We start from the raw sequence: 16,066 nt of genomic DNA, 5'->3' as shown, positions 1-16,066 counted from the left end.
AAATAAGGCCAGCCCCAAACCAAGTGGTAGGGACCAAGGAAGCATATAATTTGAGGCAACTAGAAGGCAAATAAAGGCAGAAGACGATATATGTCCATGGGGCCACAGTCTATAGGGGAGAAGCAATATCAGTTCTGCACCATCTTTACACTTATTAAATATCAAATACATGTCCAAACCCTAATTTCAGGATATATATAGATATATATGGATATATATATATATCTATATATATATTGATTTTTTGGCAAATTCTAGCATAGCAAGAGAGAAGGTAAACACACACACACACACTACGCTGGGCCCTAGGTGCCAGTAGTTGGCATTTCAGAAATGAAACAGAAAAGAGAAAAGGGGAATAAATTAATAAATTCAACTTGCCTCTGAGATCAAAGTGTAAAATTAAGCCTGTGTTCTTGACACTCCAGATCAGAGCAGATCTCTGGAACCTGCTATCATATATCTCTCTGTTCTTTACTGTCATAGTACTCATCACAATTTGTGATCATTTTATTAATATTCACCTCTCTATTCGTCTATTAACTCTAAGAGTGTCCCCATTGCTTGACAGAGGGCCCATAAATAATAAAAAATGTTGTTAATAAATATTTTATGAATGAAGTGAAGAAGGAAGAGAAAGAGGAGGTAGAGAAGGAGAAGAAAGAGGGGAGGGGACAGGAGAAGAGAGCAGAAGAGAGGAGAGAAGAGAAAGAAAAGAGAAAAGAGAGAGGTGGAGAGCAGGACCAAGCCATCTGGCTGATGTCCACAGCATGGAATAGAGTCCCAGTGGCTCCGGGTACCATGGGGAGGTGGAGGAACAGGTATACATTAAAGAATTGGGCAGCAGGGATCAGTAGGTCCTAGCTTCTTCATGTGAATAGTCTTCAAGATCACTGTACTGCTGTTAGGGACTTAGCTATCAGACATGGGTGGAAGTACTGCATACTTGCAAATGCTCCAAGTTATCGTTAAGGATGCTTTTTATAAAATGCCCAGCTGGCTTTTGCATCTCAGTTGCCCGATATGGGACTAGGTCTGGGACAGAAGTTAGTGAATAGTTCGGCAATTTAACAAATATATTTTAAAAGTCAAACATATACAGAACTACCTTCTAGCTTTCTATTAACTATTTTTTTAAGTCAAGGTAACCTTCTGACTAAATATAGGATAAATATTTATAGGTAAAATTTATAAAGGATGGTCACATTCTTGGAGTACAGAATATTAAAAAACACCTGCTATCTCTGATGAAAAAAGCCGTTTAAGCTTTTGTTTACTTGTTCATATGCCAATTAAATTTTTTGTTTGGTTTCAAAGCTTTGGAATCAGGTGTTGTGGAAGATAAAAAGGCATTAAAAAGTATTAAAAATACTTTATTTACTTACAGTTTGATTCTAAGTGGAAGACTGAATTTGTTATTTATTTACTTAGTTGGAAGACTGAATTTAAGTGCAAAAGAGCTAAATAACTACAAGATTCGAGTATGAGAATTTATCATCACTAAGAAAAGGAACATCCATGCTGGGTGTTTCAAAGACATTGGGAAGATGGAGCGATTATTGGTGTGTACAGAATTCTGGGTGATGTGTGCTGTGAATTCTGGAGTGATATTGGTCTGGGAAATGAGAAATGGGAACTGATATTTATCTACTATTGCTCACATCGCAAGCACAAATAGTGAGACAGAAGGTAGACCATATTATTACCCAATTATAATTGAAAATTGTTTGATTTGCTTGGGCTTACACATATGGTGAACATTTGGAAATTCTAGACTTGCACATTTTAACGAATAGCAGTAAAATAAACACAGACTTTGGACTTTTAGTTAGATAAATTTTCTGCACACATGGCCATTTCTCCTTCACATTGAGAGATGTAGCTGGTAATCTTCGGAAGTTTGCATGAGAGTAAAGTTGACTCCAAAAGAAACTTGAACAATGTGAATCTGTGTTCAAAGTTCAGCCAAAATAAAGAAGTAGTTCTATGTCAGCATGAGTCGCCAATAATAATATTATAAAAAATGTTTTCCGGAAGCAAACAGTCTCTCTCTCTCTCTCTTTTTTTTTTGTCTGCATGAAATAACTCAAACCACACTTAGTCAACAGAAGTTCTGGATGTAATTTCAAACAGTGGGTCTCTATTGCGTGCCACACATGAATAGAAAGTTAAAGATTGAGAACTTACTCATTCAAAGGTCACTTAGAAGGTTTCCCACAATAATGGGATTTGAGTAAACAAGTATTCATTGAATGCCTTTTATGTGGGCAGCTTCATGTGGGGGATGGTGGAGGATGGGAAGGGGTACTAAGACCTGGTCCCTGGCTTTGAGGAGCCTTCACTGATTTAGAGGAATAAGCTAGAAATACATGAAACTGCTAAGTAACAATATAAAGTCATGTGAGGTTATGTATTTGGGTGAGTCACGAAACCCATTATGGATGATGGGTGGTCATGGAAAGTGAATGTAATGAAGACAGAGGGGGTTTTCCTGGACTGGACAGAATGTGGACAGGGAAATTGGACAGAAAGGGCATTCCGGGAGGCAACTAGCAAGGGTGGCATGTAAGGGAGGCAGGAGGGAACTAGTCCAGCAGAGTGATTGGGTCAAAGTGATCGGGTCATTTTCTAGCAGATGTGTCTTTGCTTTCCTGCACATACCTGCCTCACTATACCTGTCCCTTTTCCTTTATACTCAACTCCACATGTTAAAATCATTTGTCTGTTCTGAATACTGTATTCCTTTCTTTTGGTCCAGGCTTGCTTTATGCTATGTCAGGAGTTGGATGGCTTGGGCTGAATCCTGGCTCCTCCACTCACCAGCTGGGCAAGTTATTTAACACCGTTCACCTTAGTTTCCCCATCTTTAAAGAGTAGTTGATAATGATTCAATCCATTAATGTATATAACGTTTTTGTAGCACTAACTAGTACATAGTAAGCAATGTTAATTATAATATTAACGATTCCTTGAAAGAAGCCCATTTCTTTTCCTTTTTTTTTTTTTTAAGATTTTATTTATTCATGAGGGACACAGAGAGAGGCAGAGACACAGGCAGAGGGAGATGCAGGCTCCCTGTAAAGAGCCCAATGAGGGACTTGATCCCGGGACTCTGGGATCACACCCTGAGCTGGAAGGCATATGCTCAACCACTGAGCCACCCAGGCATCTCAAGGAGCCCATTTCAAAAATTAAAGTTGTGACCTAGGTGATCATCTTTGGAGGCACTAATAATCATCTAGTGCCTGGGCAAGGGATGCTGATTGCGAGGGAGTCAAGGGCCATGGTGACTTAACTGCAGTGTTACTCCTATAACTTCTGCTAGTACCAGCAACACCCAGGTCCAGGTGAGCTCCCACACCCTTCAGAATCACTTCCACAGACGGTGAGAGCTGGGAGTAGAGGGCTGAGGAGATTGGTTTTGTTTATGGGCAAAGAAGAGACAATAAACCAAGATAAGATGAAAGTATCTTCTGAAAATAGTTTAAACAACTGACTCTAAAGATAGAAGATATGAGACTTGGAATCAGGAAATCAGGTTCATGAACACAGAATTAAGGAATGGGTGAGAAAGAGAAGTCAAAGAACAAGCAACCAGAGAGAAAAAAGGCACACCACTGAAGATGACTTTATGGAAGCCATGAGAACAGGTTCAAGCAGAAGGGATTTTTATTTGTGACCAAAATTGGAATATTTGATTCCCACATCAGAATCTGGGGCACCTCTGCCTGTGGTTTACCAAACATTTCTTACAAAGCCTAACATTCTGGGATTCTGTTGATTCTTTCTGGAGGTTCTTGTGGTTTTACTCATTATTGGTGAACGCTTCTGCCCACTTATCACCCTTCAAAACTAGAGAGTTGACCATTGACCTCAGACAGCCCCAGTTCACTGAGTACCCAGCACCACCCACTCTTTCTGCCACTAATTTCCCTTCTCCTTTCCCAAAGCAGAAAGAGAAATTTTATATGTAGTCACAATGATTTTGAAATTACAGACACGTATTTCAAATTCTTTGCATTTTAAAGGATGTAGTTCTGATATGTAGTTCGTAGAATTTCAGTTGACATCCCTTCCTCAGCTTTTGGATTTCCAGTTGCATTTGTGGTGGACTGATGGGTAGCTGCTGATTCAAAATGGTCCTCACAGCACATCATTTGGCCCTCTGTCCCAAGCTTCTCATCCAAGAAGTTACCAATTCATTTTTAATAAAATATTTCAGAACGATCCTGTGAAATAAACCTATTCCAAGGACTTCTAAGTTTATTCAAGACTCTCTTTCTTCCTCTCTGATATCATCTTTTGCTTTCCCAAGCTCTTCCTACTGTTTCCTAAATAAAGCACACCCCAGGGCTGGTGTTGTGGCTCTCTACTCTTCTATCATATATTAATCTACCCTAAGGGCTTTCTATATCTTCTCTTGCTGATGTCTTCCAAATCTGTATCTCTGCACGCCTCATCCAAACTCTCATTCTATATTTTCCGTTGCCCCCAGTAGGGTATGCTACTGTCAGTTCAAAGCTGAGCTAGTCTAGTCTCAACATGGCATCATCTTCCAGCCCCTGAGACTCTCATCTGAACTTTTCCTCTCCCACCTCATCCATATTCAGGTGACAAGCCCTAAAGCTTTTGTCCACTTGTAGCAAGGAAGTATCATATTCTGCCCTCTAAAGCAGTCCCTATTAGACTATAATTCCTTTTTGGCTTTAAGCTTTTTGAAGATAAGGATTCTATCTTGTTCACCTTTGAATTTCTATAATTCTATATGTTTATAAATAGCAAACATTCAATGAATACTTGTTTGACTTTAATAGTTGAGTTTCAAAGAGAGTGTTCAAACACATTTGTAAAGCACTGAGTTGAAGTTAATCAGAATTCCTTACTAGATTGTAATGATTATCAATGCCTTTTTTTTTTTTTGAGATTCACTTTTTTATTAGAAGGGGGCAGGAAGAGGCAGAGGAAGAGGTAGATTATTATCAATTCTTATAAGAGGCAGTATACTATTTGAGTCAGTACAAACCTAATCAATCTTAGGACTCATTTTTCACAGCACCAATTTGCATCTCCCTGAACAGAAGTCCTTAGAACAAAGTTTGTGAAATGTTATTCTAAGATAACTTATTAACTATTCATATACAAAAATACAAAGTACAAAATAAATCTGCATAGATCAAAATGTTACATAACACACACACATATACATACATACATATACAACTAAGAAAATACAGGTGAATATTTCTTTTTCTTGTGGTGGGGAAGACTTTCCCATAACATGCACATCAGAAACCATAAATAGCAACATATTTGTCTATATATTTAAAATTGTAAATATTTCTATGTATTTAAAAAACTGTAGGGTTAATTCAAATGCTGGAAGATAGAAAACTGTGAATAAAACATTTGCAATGTATGTGATAAATAATGAATATCCCTTACTAAATAAAAAAGACTCTTAACAGGGTAAGAACAAGGATGAACATAACCAAAAGGCATTCTGTTATAATGCTAGTGGAAGCTCAAATCCGTAGGATTATTTGAACAGTTTTTATCAAGAGTTTTAAAAAGTGTGCCTTTCCTTTTACCCAACAACTCCACTTAAGGGATTTATGGTAAGAAAATATTAGAGCCAGTATTCAAAAATGAATGTAGAAGGGTATTCATCATAATATTGTTTATAATAGTAAAAGATTGGAAATTGCCTAGTTGTCCAATTACAGATGAAATTTCATACACCAACATTTAAACATTTAAAAGAAGTTTCGGGGGAGGAGCAAGATGGCGGAAGAGTAGGGTCCCCAAATCACCTGTCTCCACCAAACTACCTAGAAAACCTTCAAAGTATCCTGAAAATCTATGAATTCGGCCTGAGATTTAAAGAGAGACCAGCTGGAATGCTACAGTGAGAAGAGTTCGCGCTTCTATCAAGGTAGGAAGACGGGGAAAAAGAAGTAAAGGAACAAAGGCCTCCAAGGGGGAGGGGCCCCGCGAGGAGCCGGGCTGAGGCCGGGGCGAGTGTCCCCAGGACAGGAGAGCCCCGTCCCGGAGGAGCAGGAGCTGCACCGACCTTCCCGGGGGGAAAGGGGCTCGCAGGGAGTTGGAGCAGGACCCAGGAGGGCGGGGATGCCCTCGGGCTCCCTGGGACAGTAACAGAGCAACTGCGCGCCCAGGAGAGTGCGCCGAGCTCCCTAAGGGCTGCAGCGCGCACGGCGGGACCCGGCGGGACCGGAGCAGCTCGGAGGGGCTCGGGCGGCGGCTCCGCGGAGGGGGTTGCGCGGCCCGGGAGCGCGAATCCACCAGCGCAGGCTCCGGAGCACAGGGCGCCGGGACACAGCCCAGGATCCGGCCTCCTCCGGGACAGGCAGAGGCCGGGAGGGCCCAGGACAGCAAGGACGCTCCTGCCCGAGCTGAGCAGATCAGCGGCCCCGCCCCGGAGCCTCCAGGCCCTGCAGACGGAGAGCTCCGGAGCTGAATCCAGGTTTCCAGAGCTGCCCCGCCACTGGGGCTGTTCCTCCTGCGGCCTCACGGGGTAAACAACCCCCACTGAGCCCTGCACCAGGCAGGGGCACAGCAGCTCCCCCAACTGCTAACACCTGAAAATCAGCACAACAGGCCCCTCCCCCAGAAGATCAGCTAGACTGACAACTTCCAGGAGAAGCCAAGGGACTTAAAGAACACAGAATCAGAAGATACTCCCCTGTGGTTCTTTTTTTTGTTTTGTTTTTGTTTTTGTTTTTGTTTTGTTTTGCTTTTTGATTTGTTTCCTTCCCCCACCCCCTTTTTTTCTCCTTTCTTTTTCTTTCTCTTTTTCTTCTTTTTTTTTCTCGTTTTTTTTTCTTTTCTTCCCTTTTTTTTTTCTCTTTCTCTTTTCTTTCCTTCTTTCTCTCCTCTCTTTTTCTCTTTTTCCCAATACAATTTGCTTTTGGCCACTCTGCACTGAGCAAAATGACTAGAAGGAAAACCTCACCTCAAAAGAAAGAATCAGAAACAGTCCTCTCTCCCACAGAGTTACAAAATCTGGATTACAATTCAATGTCAGAAAGCCAATTCAGAAGCACTATTATACAGCTACTGGTGGCTCTAGAAAAAAGTATAAAAGACTCAAGAGACTTCATGACTGCAGAATTTAGAGCTAATCAGGCAGAAATTAAAAATCAATTGAATGAGATGCAATCCAAACTAGAAGTCCTAACGACGAGGGTTAACGAGGTGGAAGAACGAGTGAGTGACATAGAAGACAAGTTGATAGCAAAGAGGGAAACTGAGGAAAAAAGAGACAAACAATTAAAAGACCATGAAGATAGATTAAGGGAAATAAACGACAGCCTGAGGAAGAAAAACCTACGTTTAATTGGGGTTCCCGAGGGCGCCGAAAGGGACAGAGGGCCAGAATATGTATTTGAACAAATTCTAGCTGAAAACTTTCCTAATCTGGGAAGGGAAACAGGCATTCAGATCCAGGAAATAGAGAGATCCCCCCCTAAAATCAATAAAAACCGTTCAACACCTCGACATTTAATTGTGAAGCTTGCAAATTCCAAAGATAAGGAGAAGATCCTTAAAGCAGCAAGAGACAAGAAATCCCTGACTTTTATGGGGAGGAGTATTAGGGTAACAGCAGACCTCTCCACAGAGACCTGGCAGGCCAGAAAGGGATGGCAGGATATATTCAGGGTCCTAAATGAGAAGAACATGCAACCAAGAATACTTTATCCAGCAAGGCTCTCATTCAAAATGGAAGGAGAGAGAAAGAGCTTCCAAGACAGGCAGCAACTAAAAGAATATGTGACCTCCAAACCAGCTCTGCAAGAAATTTTAAGGGGGCCTCTTAAAATTCCCCTTTAAGAAGAAGTTCAGTGGAACAGTCCACAAAAACAAAGACTGAGTAGATATCATGATGACACTAAACTCATATCTCTCAATAGTAACTCTGAATGTGAACGGGCTTAATGACCCCATCAAAAGGCGCAGGGTTTCAGACTGGATAAAAAAGCAGGACCCATCTATTTGCTGTCTACAAGAGACTCATTTTAGACAGAAGGACACCTACAGCCTGAAAATAAAAGGTTGGAGAACCATTTACCATTCGAATGGTCCTCAAAAGAAAGCAGGGGTAGCCATCCTTATATCAGATAAACTAAAATTTACCCCAAAGACTGTAGTGAGAGATGAAGAGGGACACTATATCATACTTAAAGGATCTATTCAACAAGAGGACTTAACAATCCTCAATATATATGCTCCGAATGTGGGAGCTGCCAAATATATAAATCAATTATTAACCAAAGTGAAGAAATACTTAGATAATAATACACTTATACTTGGTGACTTCAATCTAGCTCTTTCTATACTCGATAGGTCTTCTAAGCAAAACATCTCCAAAGAAACGAGAGCTTTAAATGATACACTGGACCAGATGGATTTCACAGATATCTACAGAACTTTACATCCAAACTCAACCGAATACACATTCTTCTCAAGCGCACATGGAACTTTCTCCAAAATAGACCACATATTGGGTCACAAATCGGGTCTGAACCGATACCAAAAGATTGGGATTGTCCCCTGCATATTCTCGGACCATAATGCCTTGAAATTAGAACTAAATCACAACAAGAAGTTTGGAAGGACCTCAAACACATGGAGGTTAAGGACCATCCTGCTAAAAGATAAAAGGGTCAACCAGGAAATTAAGGAAGAATTAAAAAGATTCATGGAAACTAATGAGAATGAAGATACAACCGTTCAAAATCTTTGGGATGCAGCAAAAGCAGTCCTAAGGGGGAAATACATCGCAATACAAGCATCCATTCAAAAACTGGAAAGAACTCAAATACAAAAGCTAACCTTACACATAAAGGAGCTAGAGAAAAAACAGCAAATAGATCCTACACCCAAGAGAAGAAGGGAGTTAATAAAGATTCGAACAGAACTCAACGAAATCGAGACCAGAAGAACTGTGGAACAGATCAACAGAACCAGGAGTTGGTTCTTTGAAAGAATTAATAAGATAGATAAACCATTAGCCAGCCTTATTAAAAAGAAGAGAGAGAAGACTCAAATTAATAAAATCATGAATGAGAAAGGAGAGATCACTACCAACACCAAGGAAATACAAACGATTTTAAAAACATATTATGAACAGCTATACGCCAATAAATTAGGCAATCTAGAAGAAATGGACGCATTCCTGGAAAGCCACAAACTACCAAAACTGGAACAGGAAGAAATAGAAAACCTGAACAGGCCAATAACCAGGGAGGAAATTGAAGCAGTCATCAAAAACCTCCCAAGACACAAGAGTCCAGGGCCAGATGGCTTCCCAGGAGAATTTTATCAAACGTTTAAAGAAGAAATCATACCTATTCTCCTAAAGCTGTTTGGAAAGATAGAAAGAGATGGAGTACTTCCAAATTCGTTCTATGAAGCCAGCATCACCTTAATTCCAAAGCCAGACAAAGACCCCGCCAAAAAGGAGAATTACAGACCAATATCCCTGATGAACATGGATGCAAAAATTCTCAACAAGATACTGGCCAATAGGATCCAACAGTACATTAAGAAAATTATTCACCATGACCAAGTAGGATTTATCCCTGGGACACAAGGCTGGTTCAACACCCGTAAAACAATCAATGTGATTCATCATATCAGCAAGAGAAAAACCAAGAACCATATGATCCTCTCATTGGATGCAGAGAAAGCATTTGACAAAATACAGCATCCATTCCTGATCAAAACTCTTCAGAGTGTAGGGATAGAGGGAACATTCCTCGACATCTTAAAAGCCATCTACGAAAAGCCCACAGCAAATATCATTCTCAATGGGGAAGCACTGGGAGCCTTTCCCCTAAGATCAGGAACAAGACAGGGATGTCCACTCTCACCACTGCTATTCAACATAGTACTGGAAGTCCTAGCCTCAGCAATCAGACAACAAAAAGACATTAAAGGCATTCAAATTGGCAAAGAAGAAGTCAAACTCTCCCTCTTCGCCGATGACATGATACTCTACATAGAAAACCCAAAAGTCTCCACCCCAAGATTGCTAGAACTCATACAGCAATTCGGTAGCGTGGCAGGATACAAAATCAATGCCCAGAAGTCAGTGGCATTTCTATACACTAACAATGAGACTGAAGAAAGAGAAATTAAGGAGTCAATCCCATTTACAATTGCACCCAAAAGCATAAGATACCTAGGAATAAACCTCACCAAAGATGTAAAGGATCTATACCCTCAAAACTATAGAACACTTCTGAAAGAAATTGAGGAAGACACAAAGAGATGGAAAAATATTCCATGCTCATGGATTGGCAGAATTAATATTGTGAAAATGTCAATGTTACCCAGGGCAATATACACGTTTAATGCAATCCCTATCAAAATACCATGGACTTTCTTCAGAGAGTTAGAACAAATTATTTTAAGATTTGTGTGGAATCAGAAAAGACCCCGAATAGCCAGGGGAATTTTAAAAAAGAAAACCATATCTGGGGGCATCACAATGCCAGATTTCAGGTTGTACTACAAAGCTGTGGTCATCAAGACAGTGTGGTACTGGCACAAAAACAGACACATAGATCAGTGGAACAGAATAGAGAATCCAGAAGTGGACCCTGAACTTTATGGGCAACTAATATTCGATAAAGGAGGAAAGACTATCCATTGGAAGAAAGACAGTCTCTTCAATAAATGGTGCTGGGAAAATTGGACATCCACATGCAGAAGAATGAAACTAGACCACTCTCTTTCACCATACACAAAGATAAACTCAAAATGGATGAAAGATCTAAATGTGAGACAAGATTCCATCAAAATCCTAGAGAAGAACACAGGCAACACCCTTTTTGAACTCGGCCATAGTAACTTCTTGCAAGATACATCCACGAAGGCAAAAGAAACAAAAGCAAAAATGAACTATTGGGACTTCATCAAGATAAGAAGCTTTTGCACAGCAAAGGATACAGTCAACAAAACTCAAAGACAACCTACAGAATGGGAGAAGATATTTGCAAATGACATATCAGATAAAGGGCTAGTTTCCAAGATCTATAAAGAACTTATTAAACTCAACACCAAAGAAACAAACAATCCAATCATGAAATGGGCAAAAGACATGAACAGAAATCTCACAGAGGAAGACATAGACATGGCCAACATGCATATGAGAAAATGCTCTGCATCACTTGCCATCAGGGAAATACAAATGAAAACTACAATGAGATACCACCTCACACCAGTGAGAATGGGGAAAATTATCAAGGCAGGAAACAACAAATGTTGGAGAGGATGCGGAGAAAAGGGAACCCTCTTACACTGTTGGTGGGAATGTGAACTGGTGCAGCCACTCTGGAAAACTGTGTGGAGGTTCCTCAAACAGTTAAAAATATACCTGCCCTACGACCCAGCAATTGCACTGTTGGGGATTTACCCCAAAGATACAAATGCAATGAAACGCCGGGACACCTGCACCCCGATGTTTCTAGCAGCAATGGCCACGATAGCCAAACTGTGGAAGGAGCCTCGGTGTCCAACGAAAGATGAATGGATAAAGAAGATGTGGTTTATGTATACAATGGAATATTACTCAGCTATTAGAAATGACAAATACCCACCATTTGCTTCAACGTGGATGGAACTGGAGGGTATTATGCTGAGTGAAGTAAGTCAGTCAGAGAAGGACAAACATTATATGTTCTCATTCATTTGGGGAATATAAATAATAGTGAAAGGGAAAATAAGGGAAGGGAGAAGAAATGTGTGGGAAATATCAGAAAGGGAGACAGAACATAAAGACTGCTAACTCTGGGAAACGAACTAGGGGTGGTAGAAGGGGAGGAGGGCGGGGCGTGGGAGTGAATGGGTGACGGGCACTGGGTGTTATTCTGTATGTTAGTAAATTGAACACCAATAAAAAAATAAATAAAAAAAAATAAATAAAAAAAAAATAAAAGAAGTTTCTCTGGATTAAGGGTTAGAGATAACTTGCTTTTTTTCTGTGTACTTTTTTTTATATTTCCATACTTTCTAGGTTCAGGATGCATTATTTTCTAAGAAATAAATAACTTTCAGTTACTTTTAAAAGCAAGTAATTCACATATAATGTAGCAATCATGTTTCTGGATGAGGAAATGGAATTTACTAAATGTTTGACAACATCATTTTTTTCATCTTAGTTTCCATTTTAATTTTAATTTCCAATTGTCACCTAGAGGGAGAGATAGAGAGAGAGAGAGAAAATGGCCTCTAGATAATGGTTTTCTAATTTCCCTACCACAAAATCCTTCTTTTCCCTAAATAATCTGCCCCTCTAATCTGCTACTATGTGAACTTCCTTTCTTTGAATCTCAAATTCCCCGGCTCTGTTTCCATCAGCTCCCACTCCACTCCTGAATCAAGTTGGGAAAGAAGCCCCACAGCAGTCCAGATCGGGCTTGTGGGGTCAAGGCCTGCCCTCTTTGTTGTTCTGACTCCCCTGACAGATGCACTGCCAAACCAGAGTGCCAAAGGCCAAGGATTGGCCCCATGAGTTGAGGAAAAAGAAAAGATGTGTTTCCAATTTGTCACAAGGTAACTGTCTCTCTGACATCAGGCTAATCAATATGAAAGTCATGGCTGATCATTCTTTGGCTTCTGTCACAATCACATTTTCCTTTTTACTCTCTGGCCTCTCTCCTCAGACTCCACTGGGACTCCTGTCTCTACCTGATTCCTAAGCGTACTGATTCCCAAGGTTCTGACCTTGGCCTTTCTCTACCACTTTCTGCCCAGAGGCCCCTTTCACTGTCACATCTGCCTGCTAATGCCATCCCAGGGTTTGTCTCCAGGCTGATGGCTTTTCTGGTTCCAATTCTACGTGCCCAACGCACTGCTGAAAATCAATGCCAGGCTGTCCTCCTGGTGACTCAAGCTTAACAAACTATGTCTAAGGTCAACTAGCCATGTCTTCCCCAAACCTCCTGACCTTCCCGTTTCTGTAGTAAAACTGCCCCCTTTCCCCTTTTCACTAAGTTCTAAACATCCATCACTTTGGACTATTTTCTCATTTCCTTCCTCTCTGAAATTCTTCCCTACCTACCATTCTCCAGTCTGGTCAAATATTTCTTCATGCCCTCTCTTTCACCCATCTTTTCTTTTCTAGTGCTACCATCTCCCTAGCTTGACTCTATCACTCATGCATTGAGATTGGGGTGACCTCTTAACATCTCTCTGTCACCCCACTCCTAATGCTTCTCCAACTCCTCACAGAGCCGACTTTCCCAAGGCACTGCCTGGATCTTGTCATTCCTCCATTCAAACACCGCGAGGAGTTCTAACAAACCCAGTGATCCAGGTCAGGCATTCAGAGCCTTCTATCACCTGGCCCCAACCTCCCTTTCAAGCCCCAATCCTACTGCTTTGTAATAGAAATTTAGCATTCAGTTCCACAGGTATTTTGACCATTCTACCATACCACCTTGTCCTTCTTGTCTCCATATTTTGGCAAAACCTCTTCTCTCATCTTACTTCTCCTCTACACAGGTACTGCTGCCTCCTCCTTAAGTTACCGCAGCCAGGTTTCTAGAGATTACTTTGTTTCAAATGGCACTTAACTCATTCTTTTCTGTATTACTGTTAGTGTTCATGTCTCGTCTCCCCCCTAGGGTTAAAGGCTTTGTCTTACATATCTATTTATACCTCACATCTCCTGGCACATATTAAGTACCGAAGGTATACTTGTTTAATGAGGAAATGAATGAACACTTAAACTTAGATCTAGTGGCCAACTTATTATTCAGCTCTTGTCTCTAATGAAGCAAAATATAGATTTTTATGTTTTAGTGGAGAATATGTCAGAAAAAAATTGCCATAAAAGTAGGAGTGGGGCCAACTCTTCTGCCTTTGGTAGTTATTTTCATTGTCTGTATGGAATACCCTTCCACCTTCTTTCTGGTAATGGATCCTGTTTATTCTCTCTGGCCCCCATTGCCCACTCCTCTCAAGAATGGGAAGGTAAAGGTAGGATCCAGTCTTAGGAGTCTATTTTCACTTGGGCACTGGGCCCAAGTCATACCAATCATATCCTTCACAGAGACTTTCTGTTAGAGTTAGAAGGGAGGTTGCGCTAAGGAAGTTACCCCAGAACTACTAAGGACTACATCTCTGACTAGAAATCAATGGCCTCCTTATTGCCCAAATCCATGATTTGGCAATCCAAATACCATTATCCTAGGTTTCTTAAACTTTATACGTCTAAAATGGAGCTCCTTCTCCCTTGGATGTATCTGTTTCCCATTCTTTCACATCAAAATAAATGGCACCAGTATCCACCTGATTACTCAATAGAGAAGTTAAGAGTCCTCTTTGATTCCCCTCTCTTTCATCTCCTATAGCTAACAACAGATTCTATCGATTGTAGTTCCAGATCTAGCCCTTTCCTTATCTTCTCAGCCATCAACCCAAGGCCAAGGTGTATCTCCTCTCTGCTGGACCATTGCCCTCATTACATACTGGTATTTTGCCTGTTCAGGATGCTCCAGTCACAATGGCTTCCTCTCCGTTCTTCTCATGACCCTTTCTAATGATTCCACATTCTTTGAGCTTGTTCTTTCTGCCTAGAACATTCTCTCTTCTGCTCTGGAATAGCTGACCATCCTTAATTCAAATGTCACTGCTTTAAGAGGTCTTACCTGGATGCCCTATAAAGATTTCTCCCTCTTCCTTCTTCATCCTGTTTATTTCTTTATGGTTCTTCTTCTTCTTCTTCTTCTTCTTCTTCTTCTTCTTCTTCTTCTTCTTCTTCTTCTTCTTCTTCTTCTTTTTTTGATTTTATTTATTTACTCATGACAGACACAGAGAAAGGCAGAGACACAGGCAGAAGGAGAGGCAGGTTCCCTTTGGGGAGCCCAATGCAGAGCTCCATCCCTATCTGGGGATCAGGCCCTAAACTGAAGGCAGATGCTCAACCACTGAGCCACCCCAGCATCCCTGTGGTACTTCTGACAGTGCTTAATTATCTTGTTTCATTTGTTGACTTTGCTTTCTTTTACTGGAATGTAAGTTCCCCCAGAGTAGACTCTCTTGCTGGTCTGTTCTATGTTTAGCAGGTTCAAGACATTTGATAAATTGTTAATGAGATAATTATAACAAATTAATCTGATATGCAAAATTTCCACTTTTTCTTTCTTGAAATTTTTCCTCCTTTGACATCTGAGACATAGTATTCTGTCTGTTTCTTCTCCTTCCTTCTTCTAAGAGAAAATGTTCTCTAAATACTTCCTGGCTGGAGTTCTTAGCCTTCATAGTTTCCGGCCTCCTTAATGTTCTTTCTCACTCAAGCTGATCTACTCTCAATCCTCACTGCAGACCGCTTCCTGCCTTCTTTTTCTAAAGCACTGTCCTACTTGAAAACATCCATTTTTCCTTGGAATGAATACAATCAAATCTGGGCTAAAAATTTAGAGGTCCTCATTACCTACCCCAAACTACCATTCTGGCTCATTCTGACTATACCTCTCCCTACCTCCTTTCTCCTTTCACTTTCTCCTCCCTAGCAGTCCTGAATTAATCAGCATTCCTTGTGTCCATTTTGTGCTTTTCTTCTCTGACACAAGGACTCCTACTATTTACATTGTCTTCAACTCTTAGTTATATGTATTTCTTCTGGGACTTAATTCTGCTTTGTATTATACCTATTTGACTGAATTCTATTTATCCTACTAACTCATAAACTCCGTGAGCACAGGAACTATATCTAATTCATGTTTCTAACCTCCATTGGTCTGATACAATGCCCAGTACACAGCTATTGAATGTTGACATGCACTGTCAAAGAGTATTTAGGTGTGTGCGGAACAGGGTCTCAATTCCAGCTAGCTTGGGCAGGCAATACACCTCACTAAGTCTTGTTTTCCTGAGAAATTGGACGAATGGTACCTACCTCATATAGTTGCTGTGAGAATTAAATACAATAGTGCACACAGAACACGTGGTACCTAATAAATGTTACTGTCCTTTTCCTTGATCCTGTGGAAGTATAAAATATAGAGAACCCATGAAGCATGGAATCTGCTTTCCTTTT

The sequence above is a fragment of the Canis lupus genome, chromosome 9 (genome assembly GCF_048164855.1).
Source record: "Canis lupus baileyi chromosome 9, mCanLup2.hap1, whole genome shotgun sequence".
NCBI lineage: Eukaryota > Metazoa > Chordata > Mammalia > Carnivora > Canidae > Canis > Canis lupus.
This window is presented reverse-complemented; position numbering follows the sequence as displayed.